Source organism: Pongo pygmaeus, chromosome 4 (assembly GCF_028885625.2).
Source record: "Pongo pygmaeus isolate AG05252 chromosome 4, NHGRI_mPonPyg2-v2.0_pri, whole genome shotgun sequence".
NCBI lineage: Eukaryota > Metazoa > Chordata > Mammalia > Primates > Hominidae > Pongo > Pongo pygmaeus.
The window spans coordinates 92825544-92840519 of NC_072377.2; the positions used below are offsets into that span (position 1 = coordinate 92825544).

At 37.0% G+C, this 14976-nt stretch overlaps 1 long non-coding RNA gene across 8 annotated transcripts in view; it reads left to right on the top strand.

Annotated features, from left to right (window-relative positions):
* The window catches only part of LOC129037432 (uncharacterized), a 437642-nt gene that overhangs the window by 69379 nt on the left and 353287 nt on the right, over window positions 1–14976 (top strand). For 3 of the 8 annotated variants that reach the window (XR_010126416.1, XR_010126415.1, XR_010126417.1), the window contains exon 4: window positions 7408–7471. The exons of the other annotated variants lie outside the window; for them this stretch is intronic. This is a non-coding gene — a long non-coding RNA (uncharacterized LOC129037432). The remainder of the gene's footprint in view (window positions 1–7407; window positions 7472–14976) is intronic. 8 annotated transcript variants of the gene reach the window in all.

Here is a 14976-nt window from a genome sequence, read left to right on the forward strand (position 1 = left end):
CGAAGTCCTAGTCTCAAGCGATCCACCTGCCTTGGCCCCCCAAAAGTGCTAGGATTACAGGTGTGAGCCACCATATCTGGCCTGGAATATATGCTTAAATCTTACCTGCCCAATTTTGAAACACATGTTATACACACGCAATGAGTCACTCTTCTCCTTCTTTATCATGTATCACTTCTACTATCTCTTTGGGTAGTAGATAAAAGGGAATGAGGACACTATAACATATCAAAATGGGCCTGAATGAGACTGCAATGAAGAATATACCTCCAGTTTGCACTCCAGCCCAGGTGACAGTGTGAGACTCCATCTCTCTCTCTCTCTCTATATATATATATATACTTCCAGTGACACAGACCTCAGCTGCTTGCAATTAATCACTCTCAATTAATCAATCGATTGACACCGATTGGGCTGTGAAAATAGTGAAGCTGTGTTCAAGCTCCGACTTTACTGTTTAACAGATGTGTAATCCTGGCCAATTCATCTACCCTTTCAGAAACCTAGTTTTCTTGTTAAGATCAAATGAGATATTTGCAAAACCACACCAGTAACTTCTGCGTTCTCCAAAAGCCAGGCATTATTATTATTGTTTTTTCAAATGAAATCAGGAGATTGATCTTCATCGGGAGTTGCTTTCAGATCTACGTTTATAGATTTTACAGTGTATCGGTCATTAATTTTCTTAAATATCATGCTAAGAAAATTATTTGTGAAGTATTTTTTATTTATAGATGTTATAGTATTAGTAATACATGAACTTTAAAAAATAATTAGAATTCTCAGCACATCCTAAGAAAAACATTTTATTCTATAACTAATTTCAAATTTTTGAAACACAGATGTTAAGTGTAAAGTTAATTGTTTTACAGTTTTGAGTTAATGACCATGAAAAACAATACCTCCCTTTCCATTTGAACTGCCTTAAAACTCAGAGTTAAATTCAGACCTTAGCTGGGGAAAGGACTATTTTAGATTCTTCTAATAGCTATCTCTTTGCTTTGTTTTATTCATCTTTATTCTCATTTACTTTCAACTGATTCATGCTATCTATATATTTCAACATTCTGAGTAGCTTCATATTCTTTATGGAAATTACAAAAAGGAAAAAGAAAGATATGAAGGGAGGGAAAAAAAGACAGGAGAAAGGAAAGAGTAGAGAGAGTGTTGGAGAAGGGATGACGAACTCTAAGCCGAGCAGTGGCTTGCAAACAAGAAGGAATTGATTGGAGACAGATGGTTGGTGAGAAGGCACTTACAGGTGCCAAAGAGAGAAGAAATAAGATCTGGACTGAAGGTCATGACAGTGAGAAAGGAGATCAGGGGATAAGCTTAAGAACTTTTTCAGGAGAACAACAAAGAAGACTTGGAAACTCAGTGATCAGGGATTGGAAATGATGATGATGGAAAGTGGAATATCAGTGATGCTGAACATTCAAACCTTACTGATCTCAGAAAAGGTATGACGATGGGGTGGAGCAGGGGACAGAGATAAAAGTGCCAGACATAGTGCTAGCCAATTTACAGAAAGCCCTTAACTTTACATGAATAGTCTTATTTAATTCCCCAAATAACCATTTGAGATATTAGTATTCCTCTTTGCAGATGAGTAAATTTTAAAAGAGCAGGGTTTTTGTTGTTGTTGTTTTTTGAACTGGTAATTCTGACTTACACAGACATGACAAACTCCAAAAGGAAACCCAAGCAGCTATTTGGCTCCCTTAATTAATGAAGTCACCCAGTATGGATAATTCAGGTAAAAAACAATTACTCCTCTTTCCTCATCAGATATCATGTTGTGATCTTGCATGTGTATAAGAATATGTGTTTGGAGAAGGAATTATTTTTACTGCAGAAAGTTTCTTCTTTGTGTTGGTTATGTAACATTAACTTCACTCATATAGCAACTTGGATGTGCCTGGAAAATAGCTCCATTATTTTGTCTATAACTATTCTGGTTCTCTTATAAATATAGAGTCCTATGCATTTTAAAATTCAGTCCAATCCAATAATTAAAACCATCCCTTTAGGTAATGCTGTCTCTTTTGGAAAACGTGCCTAGTCTCCCAGATTTCTCAGCCTTCTGTCCACTTCCAGGCACCCCTTCAAGTTGGTGTCTGGGTACTTTCACAGTCTGGGAGTGGTAGGGAAGAGCTGGTATTCTTTGGTGCAGAGACCTGTTGATCCTCTGGTTTTTGGGGTGCTGTCCTTGTCTATTGTCTTGCTGGCACTCATAGCTGATCTAGGCACCTTTTATGTTAAGTTGATCAACTCTCCCTCCGCTTGGCTTTAGTTGGTGCTATAGAACATCTGTCTCTGCTTTATTCTCAAGTGGCTCTCTGGTGGAAAGCCCAAACTGAGCCTCTGCCATGGAAGCACCTTGCCTGCCAGTTCTCACCTCAGCTGCCTCGTCATTTCCCCTGGGGCTTAGATGCAGGGTTTTGTAGAAATTCCTAGTTTCTATCCAGGCCACACTACAACTCAGAGGAGTCTAGAAAGCCATTCCTCAAGGTTAAGAGATGAGTTCTCAGCAGGGGCAGCTCCAGAAGGTTGCATTCTAGAGTCAGGTATGGAATTTGGGATTGCTTTTCCGTTGAGCTTCCCAGCACACAACTACTAAGAAAAGAGAAAGCCAGAAAGGGAAATTGAAATGCAGTCTCAGATTGCTTTCCATCCTCTACCATTCTCAGCTCCCAGAAACAGAAGGGATGGGCTTAGTTCTCCTTCAACTTTATACTAAGCCCTTGTATATACAGCAGCAAGCCTCATGACCTAGAGAGTTCATAGGTGGATGGCATCCTCTCTTTATAATGAGAATTCTGATTGAGTCCTCTAGGCTTAGTTTTGAAGTGTTAAGTAGGTACTGAAAGAATTTAGCAAATCCATTTACTCTCCCCAAAGCCTTGCTTTCAAGCTAAATTCTTATTCTTTCCTGACCTAAAGCAGTAAGTTTTCTGGCTTGGTCTTGAAGATGAGACCAAAAAGAAATGTGATTTAGGGAATGTCATGAAATACATTGGTTATTATTTGCAAAATACTGTTCCTGGTACAGTTACATAAACACAGTTAAAAGTCCAGAAATCTATGTAGCTGAATGTGCGGTTTGCACTTTCTAGCTTCTGGTAAAATTAACATGACAATCACTTTCTAATCAATTTTGTCTAGCAAGTAGAAAAGGTGGAGAGCTAGTTTTATTGTAAGCAAAAGGTTGATAAGAACTTAGTAGATTATATTTAGTATACAGCCTATAAAAAAGAAATAATTACAGCCATAGTGACAAAAACAGGCAAACACTTCTTTTATCAACAAATAACGAATTAACAAAAAAGGTGACTTTTACAGTGTAGTGTTCCTGAGGAGTTTTTCAACTGCCAGTTTTAGAGATTGTTTTCTAAGTGTTTTGTCAGAAGAAAAAGCTTTAATAATTTTAATTTTTTGAATGCTACAGTGTAGAGTTTTGTTTTAGGTGATAGCAAAATAAATTCACTTCTGTTTTACTTTATTTTTTCTCATTCTGTTTCACCATCTATAGTGGGCCTGGTCAGATAGAGGTGAAAATTAAGTTACAGTAACATGAAAAGTATACCTAGGAAATCATGTGAATTCTTTAACGAAGGTTCTGCATTTACTTTACTTGAAGAAATATTTCCTTCGTGGTGCAGACTGAAAATCAGAAGCATTGAATTAAATATTTGTAAAAGAATAGTGAATTATCCACTGTTGCACTGCATTATATATCTTAGTCTTGGTATTCTATTCTAATTACAAGGTAAAATTTCTCCCAAATTCCAAGTTTACATTACAAATAAAACACATATAATGGCCACAACTCCTAAAATATTCTCTGAAATTATGGGCACATTTATTCATGTTAACATGAGGTTTGCATTTTAATGTAGAGGATGGCGCTGTGGATTGCTTTTGCGAATAATTTCATTTAAGGACAGTTTGACTTTGTAAGAACAGATAAAACCAAAGCCAATTATAACATGAACTCTTCTCTCCTGTATGCATGGAACAGCATAAATAGAGAAGCTTGTTCTTTACTGCACTTGTCAAATCTTAATGTTTAAAAGTCTTAAAATTCAAATATATATTTATATCAGTAAAAATTATACATAATGGATGGAATACTTATAGCTGTACTCTTTATTTCCCCCTTCAATCATTATATGAGTATTTATCACTCATACAAAAGTATACATCTGTAACTTCTTTAGTTTCGTTTCTTGAGAGATACCAGTTCCTCTCTTCTTTCTTATGAACCTAGAAGTGCAGATGTAATATAATATTCTCATCCATGTAGTATTATTACAGGGTTTTTTTCTGTTGTTTCTGGTGGCTTAATGGCAAAAGTGAAATTTTTAAGATGATTTAAAAATTTCTTCTTCAAGTAGTAATTTAGGCAACACTTCTGAAGTGTAATTTGACTTGAGGAATTTGGTACGTATTTGTATAGTGGGCAGAGGCTTATTAAAATTATATTTACATATGATATGAAATGATATGATACTTAGAAATATTTTAATTTCAGGACTATACTTTGTCATGATTTCTGGAAATTTTCATTTTTGGAAAAGGGAATTTTGCTGACTTATGCACACCGCAGTAATTATTGCTTTTAATGCAAAATATGGCTTAAACCTGATCTTTCTAGTAACTATACCAGGACACCAATGATGTTCTTTAACTCTCCTTTGCCCTCTGGAGATAATATACAATTTAGTATCTAAAACTATAATACATCATTGTCAAAATTTTTTTCTTAAATATATGAAAAAGAATACATTTTTCAGATAGTTATGCCTTCACTTTGTAAAGTTTCTTCTTAAAAGCAACACAAAAATGAAAATGTGGAAATGGAAAAGAACTCCTTTTTTAAAACTATTATTCTTTGGTGGGATGGGGGGCTAAGAGGGAATTAGTTAACATGATTTTTAGTTTGTCTCAAGGCTTGTGGAAAGAAACTGGCTTTCTAGAATGTACATGGTTGAGTATCGTACAGAAATAAATATCTCCCCCTTGGAATTTAAATTGTATCTAGTAGTACTATTTTTATACCTCTTACTAGGAAACGAAATACCTCTAAATTTAGTGCTTTGGAATTTTATTTCCACTAAAAATTTCTTCAGATATGTGAGCACCATAGTAACAGCTTTGCGAGCTGATTCTTCATTACAGTTCCCCGATAAGAGCTTCACTCAAGACAGTTCCTCTGGGATGACTGAGACTAAAAATCAATTCTGATAACATTAGAACAAATTTAAAGACCGAAAAAAAAAAAGAAAAAAAAGAAAATAAGAGAAAGCATGCATGCTGTGGATAAATAGAGCTTCCCTTAAAAATTCTTTTTTCAGTCAAAAATCTAAAATGCATTTTCTCAAAACTTTTTTATTTCTTGTATTATTTTTATACCTAGGTAGGATTTTTCTCGTCTTTGGAAAAAATAAATCTCTTACCAGAGATATGAAAAATTCAGCTGAATTTATTTATGGCCCTGGTAAATTTCTTTTCATGCTCTACAATGACAATATTTTTACAAAACCTACAGGTAAGTAATATGGGTGTGGAAAGATGAATGCAATGAATCTATTTTAATAAAAAGTTAATAATTCATTATTTTCAAGAAAATCATTGCCTTTAAAAAAACTATATAGTACACTAGACTGAGCTCTGATCATCTTAAAAAGAAGTCTGTCAAAATAAATCAGGTTGATAACTGATTAGCAGAACGTGTAGTCTGTCATTTTAAATGTGTGCCCAATTTCTTCACATAAATCTTACCTTTAAAATCTTCAAGGGGACATTGGCCATGAATATCAGTTGACATTTATACAGTGCACAGAATTTATACTGTGGGTTAGGATGTCGGCCATAATTCTAGGCTGATAGTTTGTAAAGGGAAGATTCCATTTTGTACTGTTTATAAAATGTTACTCTGCAGTTCCGTGCTCCAAGACTAACAAAGTCCATCCAAGTATAGTCAAGCACTGCAGTTTAACTTATTGCATTCATTAAACTAGGCTTAGATTGTCCTAATTATATGTTATCAACAATTAAGAAATGGATCACATGCCATAGACTGGCTAAAACATTCTGTATTCTTGGCTGGATGCCAGTGGAGGTGTCAAGTTCCGTTCTACCTTGTCATCAGCTGCATCTCTGCTTTTGCAGTACAAGCAGCAGCTGTGCTAGACAAAATAATCTAAATTCTCACATGTACTTTTCCTTTAGGAAACAGCTCACACTGAATTGCATTTCTAGTATGAATGGTATTACACCTGAGTGAGTTTGTGCTGAAACGTATTTTATGCAAATAATTTTTAACTGATATAATCTTTCATGACTTTTAAATGTGTTTGTTCTATCACAATAATGGTCTTACTCTTCATGCTGAAATTGTTACCAAATGGATTCTGTGGGCAGCAAAGTACTCTGCTCATTCGGCAATGATTTTCTTATACCTCAAATTACATAATTTTATAGGTGCTCTGTTTCAAAGGAAAACAATCTTTATTGATCCAAGTAGTCAAAATTAATCATGGATCTCTGATCTCGAAACTCCTGGCAAAATCCTTCTATTCAGAACACCCATATGCTAGATGCTCAACACTTCACAAATCCTTGTGGGACAATGGGTTTTTCAGTCTGATTGTTCAATCTAGTGCAGCTTCTGAAAGTGGAGACTCAGCAACGCTTTCCCCTGAGCAGAGGCAGCCTCAACCAATTTTATGAGCAGCTAAATTTGACCTGGCTTTTGCTTTACATTGTCATCTTTGTTCTTGGTAATGTAAAAATGGGTTTTAGAAGTGGTTTTCCTTTCCATGTGTCTGACAGAGGGAAGATCCTCCCTCAGCAGCAGGTGTGTGTTGCAGCAGGATCTGAGAGTCATGGTGCCAGAGCACCATGCTAAGTAAATAGATCCCAACAGCTGGGTCTCCTTTGCTCCTGGAATAGATCCTGTACTACACAATCATGGAACGTTAGTCCGCATGAGAGGCAGTGACTTTAAAGTTCACCGCAGAGCTTACATATGTGTTGACATGCATTTTCAGGTCACCAGTTTACTTGGTTATTAAAAGCTTTACTGCATCATATACGAATCAAAGTGGAGGGGTCATGCCAAGTCCTTACTCAGAAGGAGAAGGTAATGGAAGAGATGCAGAACACCCAGGCAAGGTCTCTACTTTATATACAGCTTGTCCTAGGCCATTTTGTAATGGCATATGGTGAGACCACGTCTTACTGGATCATTTAACTTTTCAAATTTTGCTTCACATTCAGAAATCCTTGTGATCCTGTGCAACTCACAGAAATATGACAATAAATTCCTTCACCAAAACTAACTTCCTGGAAATAATAATTTTCTTTGATTTCAGAAAATATATTTTTTTCTTTGTCCTTTAGTAGATGATCTGTCTGGGGATGCCGGCAAGTGCTCTCAAGAGAAAATGTATTCTGTTTCATCCAGGTAATATATCAACCCCTCTGCTCACAAGCCAGCCAATCAAATACTATAGTCCCATCATTTATATACATCCTCTCTCTCTCTCTCTCTTTCTCTCTGTCTCTCCCTCCCTCCCTCCTCTGTGCTGTCTGCTGTCATCTGTCTGCACTTGGGTTAATACTGCGCACTGGGCTATAAGAAATGCAATTCTAAATAATCACTTCTTCTGGCCTTTGGACAACACAATCTTGGTGCAATAATGCATTAGTAGTGGGTTTGCCCATTTGGGTAATCATTTACCTTGGCATACGGGTAGTGTCTGTCCCTAGTAATTGCTTAGTGACTATTTGCTGGCTGAGGACTCTAATTTGACTTGCCTTCTTTTTATATAACCTATTTATCTAGGTGCATCTTTCACTCTGCTTGTGATTTTTGACTTTTCGGGGAGTGTCCCAAGAGAAGTTCAGCATTTGGTTGGGGGGAGGTGATTAAAATTCCCTTTCCTCTTCAGATTATTTTTCTTCTTTTTTTGTTGTTGTTAGAAATAACTTTTTTCACTGTGTACTTTTTAATTATCTATTGCCTATCTTCTTATATCTTTATTTACTCTTTTGAAACAGACCGTTTTGCTCTCTTTTGTCAGCTTTTTCTCTCCTCTTACTCTCCTTTATGCTACCATTTAGGTTCATGCTAAATTGCTGGGACAGCTGCTTTCTTTGACCTCCTCTCGACTTTGCTGACCACATCACCAACTGGCAGGGTGTGGTGCCTTAAGACCTTCCAAGAGACTTGCTTCCAAATGGAAATAATGGAGTAACATTTTGTATGATAAAACATGAGAGAATTCCAGTAATTTTAAGCATTTTAAGGTACAGCATATTGCTCAAATGATTATTAAAATTCTGAATCTGAAAAGCAGTTGAAACTGCTTGTAGAATATGTGATTCAGATAGTGGTCATTGGTTAATAACAGCAACAGAAGGAAGCCCCGGGAGCCATCTAGTAGGGAACCCCTCTTCTTCCAGAAAGTAATACACCAAAGCTATTCTCTGTAGAAGACTGTTTTGTCTTTTCTTAAGAAATGGAAAGGAAAGAATTTTTATTATATTCCTGTCTATTGTCTTATGACTTTTATAGCTATTGAATTATCCTCTTCTTTTTATTAGCCTCTTCTTTCTCAAACACATATACTTACAACTATACACACATGCTCACAATATAGTGGGCAAAACAGGCTTTTTTGTTGCTCTGTATCATTAGGAGGAAAATTATTTTTTCGGATCATAGGAGTAGAGGTTTGTTTTATTTCAAAATACTTAGAACTAGAACCAAAGTTGAGTTTGTTAGTGCCAAAAAACATTTCTCTTGCTTGAATCAAGAGCCCACTGCATCATTTTTGCCACTTTCATTCTTCTTTATTTCATCAGCAACCTTCTCTTCAGCTACCATGCAGTAAAAAATGTTTGCAAGTAGTGTCTGGTGCTTCCATGAGGTATGCCCGGCTGCTCAGGGGGAATGCATGGGACAGAGGGAGGCCCTTTTATGCTCTGTAGCCGGCAGGACAAATCACTGAAATCCTCTTAGATATTAGAGGGGAATATCCTGAGCTATTCTGAAATCTCAAAAGGACTAACAAAGTTCATTCCATTTGTTATTGAAATGTGACAGTGATGTAGAACAAAACCTTTCCGCAGTGGGGGCTAGCTGCACCGAATTCCTTTTGCAACAAGGAAATTAGGTCAGAAGAAATTTAGGTCAACACCTTACAGAGATGTCCCCATGCCTGAAAGGAGCCAGGAGAACTTAAAACATTCCACACAGAAAGGTTATTGTTTTTATATTTAATTTGAAAAATGGTACCTTCCAAAGCTTAGTGTCATATAAATTCAGCTATGATTCAGCAAAGAAAATTACCTTTTGCATCACTAGCACTGCTTCTGATAAATCCAGGCACGATCCTGAGGTGCTTCTAACCAAGCCCAGCTGACCGACCCAGTTTAATCATACAATTCAAGACATATTTATCAAATCTTGATTATGTACAATTAAACTATTAGATAATGTAAAAGTTGTAAATATTAATAAGTACCTCCTCCCACTAACCCCATCTTTACCATTAGGAAGTTATAAGCTAAGGAGGAGGAGAAGATTATGGGGTAAATTAAAATGCAATATAGCCTATAAGTCATTGATTCACTTATCATAGTGCAAATGAACTCCTACTGCATGCCAAAGACTATGAAAGTGATATACAAGAGTTAAAGTAAGTGATTCTGGATGGAGAAGAGAAAGAGATCAGTTTAATTTGGGGTGGACAAAAAGGAATACTTTCTTGAAAAAAGGGCAGTTTAACTGAACTTTAAATGGATATAATTTCGAAAGATAGAGGTAGGTAAGAGGTCCCTGAGAGGAAGTGTTGGGAAGAGTGACACAGTGGGTGGGGATGCCTGGACAAGGGGAGGCAAAGAGACCCCATGGCTGAGAATGTTAGGAGGAGAGAAAAGCATGTGCAATGGCAAAGGGGTAGACAAGAATGTGCTGTATTTGGGGAACAAATGATGACCCATGTTGATTATATTGACCACAAAAGGCAGAAACTGAAGTAGTTAGAAAGGGTAAGTCAGAATCCTATTTAGACATGCCTTGAATACCACGCTGGGGAGTGGCATGAGTAGGGTGAGCCATCCTGTGGCTCCGTGGAAAGGATTCTGGTGACTTGGATGGCTCTTCTGACCAGTCACGATGGCTGAATACAGGTTAGCAAAGTTATTCCATAAATCCTAAACCATTGTTCTGGAACGTCTTTAGATATGAAGTTACTTGATCAACATCTCTACTGTCAATATTGAATGTATATTTCTTAAGCCAAACAAGTGGAATTTTACTAAATCCACTTTCTACAGTATCCCAACTGAAGTCTAATTTGGTGTTTGGCCAGTTTAAACAAAAAAAATGAATGAGAAACATAAAAAATGAGCATGGTTTTTATTTTCATTGGTTATGTGACCACCTTCTCACTACATACATCAGTTAGCAAAGTCTGCTTTCAACTGTGGAAATTTCATTATCACATCTAATTCTGGTTTGGTAGCACATTAAACTTTCAAACAGTTAATGACTCTGGTTTTCTTTCTGTTGAGCTTTACCTTTCATAAAGCACCGGCAAGAGGAAAGAAATGACAGTAAGACTGAATTATGAACTTTAAAAAGTTGAGAACAAGTAACTACTTGTACTGTGAAAGCTACTCTCTCTGCTGTTGATTAACTGTCTGCAATAGGTCAGTGGTGAGCACTGTGTACCGTGGCGATGATTGTTGCAGCAGACAGGCAGAGTAAATCACAGAGATGGGTGGGGGACCCAAAGGGAGAAATTTCTTTGAGCCTCCTATTTAACACATAGAAATTACTGAAACTCTGCTTTCATAAAATGGCTCTTTTCACAGACTAATTTCCAATATCTTCCATAGATCACAATTTTAATAAAAAACAAAACAGCATTTGTAGTGAAGAATAGATTAGTTTTTGCTTACCTTGAAGTTCTTTGGAAATTGGTGCGTGAGGACTTTTTTAATAAGATTTTGATCCCAGAACTTTGTGGGTGGAGAGCAGGGAGAGGTTGTGTGTACGTATGTATGTACATATAGTCTGTATATATGTATATCTATATATACACACAGTGTCATATATAACACACATATTTACACACACATGCACATTCACAATATATATTGATGGGAATATCAGGAAGGAAGAAAGAAAGATTAGCTGATCTCTTACCATATTTTCTTCATTGAGATTGGTTATTTTATTTTATTTTATTTTATTTTATTATTATTATACTTTAAGTTTTAGGGTACACATGCACAATGTGCAGGTTAGTTACGTATGTATACATGTGCCATGCTGGTGTGCTGCACCCATTAACTCACCATTTAGCATTAGGTATATCTCCTAATGCTATCCCTCCCCCCTCCCCCCACCCCACAACAGTCCCCAGAGTGTGATGTTCCCCTTCCTGTGTCCATGTGTTCTCACCGTTCAATTCCCATCTATGAGTGAGAACATGCGGTGTTTGGTTTTTTGTCCTTGCGGTAGTTTACTGAGAATGATGATTTCCAATTTCATCCATGTCCCTACAAAGGACATGAACTCATCATTTTTTATGGCTGCATAGTATTCCATGGTGTATATGTGCCACATTTTCTTAATCCAGTCTGTCATTGTTGGACATTTGGGTTTGTTCCAAGTCTTTGCTATTGTGAATAGTGCCACAATAAACATACGTGTGCATGTGTCTTTATAGCAGCATGATTTATAGTCCTTTGGATATATACCCAGTAATGGGATGGCTGGGTCAAATGGTATTTCTAGTTCTAGATCCTTGAGGAATCTCCACACTGACTTCCACAATTGTTGAACTATTTTACAGTCCCACCAACAGTGTAAAAGTGTTTCTATTTCTCCACATCCTCTCCAGCACCTGTTGTTTCCTGACTTGTTAATGATCGCCATTCTAACTGGTGTGAGATGGTATCTCATTGTGGTTTTGATTTGCATTTCTCTGATGGCCAGTGATGGTGAGCATTTTTTCATGTGATTTTTGGCTGCATAAATGTCTTCTTTTGAGAAGTGACTGTTCATGTCCTTCACCCACTTTTTGATGGGGTTGTTTGTTTTCTTCTTGTAAATTTGTTTGAGTTCATTGTAGATTCTGGATGTTAGCCCTTTGTCAGATGAGTAGGTTGTGAAAATTTTCTCCCATTTTATAGGTTGCCTGTTCACTCTGATGGTAGTTTCTTTAGGTGTGCAGAAGCTGTTTAGTTTAATTAGATCCTATTTGTCAATTTTGGCTTTTGTTGCCATTGCTTTTGGTGTTTTAGACATGAAGTCCTTGCCCATGCCTATGTCCTGAATGGTAATGCCTAGGTTTTCTTCTAGGGTTTTTATGGTTTTAGGTCCAACGTTTAAGTCTTTAATCCATCTTGAATTAATTTTTCTATAAAGTGTAAGGAAGGGATCCAGTTTCAGCTTTCTACATATGGCTAGCCAGTTTTCCCAGCACCATTTATTGAATAGGGAATCCTTTCCCCATTGCTTGTTTTTCTCGGGTTTGTCAAAGATCAGATAGTTGTAGATATGTGGCGGTATTTCTGAGGGCTCTGTTCTGTTCATTGATCTATATCTCTGTTTTGGTACCAGTACCATGCTGTTTTGGTTACTGTAGCCTTGTAGTATAGTCTGAAGTCAGGTAGTGTGATGCCTCCAGCTTTGTTCTTTTGACTTAGGATTGACTTGGCGACGTGGGCTCTTTTTTGGTTCCATATGAACTTTAAAGTAGTTTTTTCCAATTCTGTGAAGAAAGTCATTGGTAGCTTGATGGGGATGGCATTGAATCTATAAATTACCTTGGGCAGTATGGCCATTTTCACGATATTGATTCTTCCTACCCATGAGCATGGAATGTTCTTCCATTTCTTTGTGTCCTCTTTTATTTTGTTGAGCAGTGGTTTGTAGTTCTCCTTGAAGAGGTCCTTAACGTCCCTTGTAAGTTGGATTCCTAGGTATTTTATTCTCTTTGAAGCAATTGTGAATGGGAGTTCACTCATGATTTGGCTCTCTGTTTGTCTGTTATTGATGTATAAGAATGCTTGTGATTTTTGTACATTGATTTTGTATCCTGAGACTTTGCTGAAATTGCTTATCAGCTTAAGGAGATTTTGGGCTGAGACGATGGGGTTTTCTAGATATACAATCATGTTATCTGCAAACAGGGACAATTTGACTTCCTCTTTTCCTAATTGAATACCCTTGATTTCCTTCTCCTGCCTAATTGCCCTGGCCAGAACTTCCAACACTATGTTGAATAGGAGTGGTGAGAGAGGGCATCCCTGTCTTCAGCCAGTTTTCAAAGGGAATGCTTCCAGTTTTTGCCCATTCAGTATGATATTGGCTGTGGGTTTGTCATAGATAGCTCTTATTATTTTGAGATATGTCCCATCAGTACCTAATTTATTGAGAGTTTTTAGCATGAAGGGTTGTTGAATTTTGTCAAAGGCCTTTTCTGCATCTATTGAGATAATCATGTGGTTTTTGTCTTTGGTTCTGTTTATATGCTGGATTACATTTATTGGTTTGCATATATTGAACCAGCCTTGCATCCTAGGGATGAAGCCCACTTGATCATGGTGGATGAGCTTTTTGATATGCTGCTGGATTCAGTTTGCCAGTATTTTATTGAGGATTTTTGCATCAGTGTTCATCAAGGATATAGGTCTAAAATTCTCTTTTTTGGTTGTGTCTCTGCCAGGCTTTGGTATCAGGATGATGCTGGCCTCATAAAATGAGTTAGGGAGGATTCTCTCTTTTTCTATTGATTGGAATAGTTTCAGAAGGAATGGTACCAGCTCCTCCTTGTACCTCTGGTAGAATTCGACTGTGAATCCATCTGGTCCTGGACTCTTTTTGGTTGGTGAGCTATTGATTATTGCCACAATTTCAGCTCCTGTTATTGGTCTATTCAGAGATTCAACTTCTTCCTGGTTTAGTCTTGGGAGGGTGTATGTGTCGAGGAATTTATCCATTTCTTCTAGATTTTCTAGTTTATTTGCATAGAGGTGTTTGTAATATTCTCTGATGGTAGTTTGTATTTCTGTGGGATCGGTGGTGATATCCCCTTTATCATTTTTTATTGCATCTATTTGATTCTTCTCTCTTTTCTTCTTTATTAGTCTTGCTAGCAGTCTATCAATTTTGTTGATCCTTTCAAAAAACCAGCTCCTGGATTCATTAATTTTTTGAAGGGTTTTTTGTGTCTCTATTTCCTTCAGTTCCGCTCTGATTTTAGTTATTTCTTGCCTTCTGCTAGCTTTTGAATGTGTTTGCTCTTGCTTTTCTAGTTCTTTTAATTGCGATGTTAGGGTGTCAATTTTGGATGTTTCCTGCTTTCTCTTGTGGGCATTTAGTGCTATAAATTTCCCTCTACACACTGCTTTGAATGTGTCCCAGAGATTCTGGTATGTTGTGTCTTTGTTCTCGTTGGTTTCAAGGAACATCTTTATTTCTGTTTTCATTTCGTTATGTACCCAGTGAGTCATTCAGGAGCAGGTTGTTCAGTTTCCATGTAGTTGAGGGGTTTTGAATGAGTTTCTTAATCCTGAGTTCTAGTTTGATTGCACCGTGGTCTGAGAGACAGTTTATTATAATTTCTGTTCTTTTACATTTGCTGAGGAGTGCTTTACTTCCAACTATGTGGTCAGTTTTGGAATAGGTGTGGTGTGGTGCTGAAAAAAATGTATATTCTGTTGATTTGGGGTGGAGAGTTCTGTAGATGTCTCTTAGGTCTGCTTGGTGCAGAGCTGAGTTCAATTCCTGGGTATCCTTGTTAACTTTCTGTCTCATTGATCTGTCTAATGTTGACAGTGGGGTGTTAAAGTCTCCCATTATTATTGTGTGGGAGTCTAAGTCTCTTTGTAGGTCACTCAGGACTTGCTTTATGAATCTGGGTGCTCCTGTATTGGGTGCATATATAT